Here is a 3,278-nt window from a genome sequence, read left to right as displayed (position 1 = left end):
TTCCGATCTATATACGATGGGCTTCTTTCAGTTTCCATCTGCCAAATCCACTCACAAGGCTTTGGTCAGTCTGAAGCTATAGTAGAAGACACTTGCCTAAGGTGCCACGCAGTGGGACTGAACCCAGAATCATGTGGTTATTGTGTTCCGTAAACTCAAATTCACAGCTTCGCACACGTGCGCGTGCATGTGTGTGACAGACTCCTACACAGTTTCTGTCTACCAAATTCACTCACAAGGTTTTGGTCAGCCCAAGGCTATTATAGAATACACTTACCCAAAGTGTCACACAGTGGGACTGAACTCAAAATCACATGTTTTCAAAGAAATCTTCTTAACGATACAGCCATGTCTGTCCTATCTATATTTTAGGGGTTCAGTTCTCATATATCTAAAACATGTTTGTCAGGCTTCCATGCCAGTGGCACATAAATAGCACCATTTGAGTGTGGTCGTTACCAGCGTCGTCTTACTGGCACTTGTGCCGGTGGCACGTGAAAAAACATTTGAGCGACGTCATTGCCAGTGCCACTGGACTGGCTCCTGTGCAGGTGACACATAAACTATACCATTTTGAGCATGGCCGTTGCCAGTACCGCCTGACTGGCCTTCGTGCCAGTGGCACGTAAAAGCACTTACTACACTCTCAGAGTGGTTGGCATTAGGAAGAGCATCCAGCTGTAGAAACTCTGCCAAATCAGATTGGAGCCTGGTGCAGCCATCTGGTTCGCCAGTCCTCAGTCAAATCGTCCAACCCATGCTAGTATGGAAGGCGGACGTTAAACGATGATGAGGAGGAGGAGGAGGATGATGATGATGATGTTTGTATGCTATATATCATCATATAGTGGGCAGTGCTCACTCCAGACAGTTACATGACAAACCTACTCTATATTCCACACACTGTAATCCTATTTCAATTTCAAGAGGCAAGCATAGCAGAAAGAAACAACTGCATGCATGACATCAGTTAAGGATACTATCACATGATGCCAGGCTGCATTCCTAGCTAAATGCATTGTATTTTGTTGCTGGACCTCTCTCGAAACATAAATAGACATCTTGGTGCCAAATTGAACCCAGCTGCTGAGAGAACACTAAAAAGGATGTCATCAAAATTTAGAGGCTCAGATATAGCTGTCAGGTAAGAAGCTTGCTTCCCAACAACATGGTTCTCAGTTCAGTCCCACAGCATGACAAGTGTTTTCTATTATAGCTTCAGGTCAACCAAAGCCTTGTGAGTGGATTTGGCCAATGGAAACTGAAAGAAACCTGACATATATATTTGTGTATGTGTTCTTTGTGTCTGTCTTTGTCTCCCACCACCACTTGACAACCAGTATTGGTGTGTTTACATCCCTATAACTTAGCAGTTTGGCAAAATAGACCAATAGAATAAGTAGTGGGGTTGATCCATTTGACTAAAAAAATTCTTCAAAGCAGTGCCCCAGCATGGCCACAGTCAAATGACTGAAACAAGTAAAAGACAAAAAAAATTTAAATAAAAGAAAAATGATACCCCTTTTGGTATTGAACAAATGTGGCTTTGTATATTCTTCTTAAAACTCATTATTTGCAACTCACATTGTGATTAGTCGTATAGAACTTATATTTCTTTTTAAGCATACACTTGCAATCCTTTGTAATATGATAAACCTTTTACGGTTTTATGATGCCATAGAACTCTTTCAGAGAAAAAAAAGAAGCTTATCTTTGACTATTCTTTAATACTACTGTCTTACAATTTAGAAAGAAAGCCATCATTTCATTTACCTTTCATTTGTAACACATAAAACTTTCTGCAGTGAACTATAAGTTAACATGCCTTTTCTCCAAAATGAAAAGATTTTGTAATATGTTTCTTTTTTTCAGCTCATTCCCTTGTGTGCAATTTTAATTAGTCATTATGTATGTACAATGTTTCATTGACTCCCAAATTGAAGTTTGCTTGAAACTAACCCACATTATAATGATGTTCTTATAAAAATTAAATAGTTATTTCATTGGAAAGAGTCAAATAGTTATTTCTCTTTTACTTTACATTGTATTTGACAATATTTATTCAGATTGTGACTCAACCCAAAAGCTTCCTGTTTAAATACACTTCTGAGGTCAGTCGTAATCTCATTTCATGTCTTTTACACAATAGATTCCTTAAACCTTCTCAATCTTAATTCCTTAAACTATTAACTTTTGGTCCCTTCAAGAAAATGCTATTATATATAATTCAAAATCAATTTTAAGATGGCAATGAATAGTTTAAGGGAAATTTGGTTGCTATTTCCAGTAATATCAACAACAATGTACAGCAGTGATTCACAAGAGATCAAATAAAAAGATTATTGGCACTCTATATATGGAAATTTAAAAATTACAATTACACTTCACATAAACTGTCAAAACTTATTAGTGCACTTGGCACAGAAAGTTAAGAATTACTTGTGTACTTTTCACAGTTTAAAATTACATAATTTAAAATTACTGGCACACTTCACATACAAAGTTAAAACTTTCTGCCACACTTTGTATAGAAAATTAAAAATTGCTGGCATTCTCTGTATCGAAAGTTGAAAATTACAGACACGCTTAGCAATGAAAGTTAAAATTTATGCTTATATTCTGCATAGATAGTTAAAAATTAATGGCACATTCTGCATAGTTAAGAATTGCTGGAGCACTTTCCATCAAAAAGATTTTAAATACCATTTTAGCGAGGTTGTTGCCAGTGCCACTGGACTGGCTCCTGTGCAAGTGGCACGTAAAAACACTATTTTGAGCGTGGCCGTTGCCAGTACCGCCTGACTGGCCCTTGTGCCAGTGGCACGTAAAAGCACCCACTACACTCTCGGAGTGGTTGGCATTAGGAAGGGCATCCAGCTGTAGAAACTCTGCCAGATCAGATTGGAGCCTGGTTGCAGCCATCTGGCTCACCAGTTCCCAGTCAAACCGTCCAACCCATGCCAGCATGGAAAGCGGACGTTAAACGATGATGATAATGTCATACTTTGCATAAAAGGTTTTAAATGTATAGAATGTTAAATATATAGGTGCAGGAGTGGCTGTGTGGTAAGTAGCTTGCTTACCAGCCACATGGTTCTGGGTTCAGTCCCACTGCATGGCACCTTGGGCAAGTGTCTTCTACTATAGTCCCGGACCGACGAAAGCCTTGTGAGTGGATTTGGTAGACAGAAACTGAAAGAAGCCAGTCGTATATATGTATATATATGTATATATATGTGTGTGTGTGTGTGTGCGTGTGTGTGTGTGTGCGTGTGTGT

General features: G+C 38.8%; 1 protein-coding gene across 1 annotated transcript in view; it reads right to left on the bottom strand.

Moving 5' to 3' along the window:
- LOC106867687 (uncharacterized) overlaps positions 1 to 3,278 on the bottom strand; it is a 236,695-nt gene that overhangs the window by 166,952 nt on the left and 66,465 nt on the right. The gene's annotated exons all lie outside the window — the stretch shown is intronic.

This window comes from Octopus bimaculoides, chromosome 1 (genome assembly GCF_001194135.2).
Source record: "Octopus bimaculoides isolate UCB-OBI-ISO-001 chromosome 1, ASM119413v2, whole genome shotgun sequence".
In the NCBI taxonomy this organism is placed as follows: domain Eukaryota; kingdom Metazoa; phylum Mollusca; class Cephalopoda; order Octopoda; family Octopodidae; genus Octopus; species Octopus bimaculoides.
Note: the sequence above shows the minus strand (reverse complement) of the source record. Positions and strands in the feature narration are given on the sequence as shown.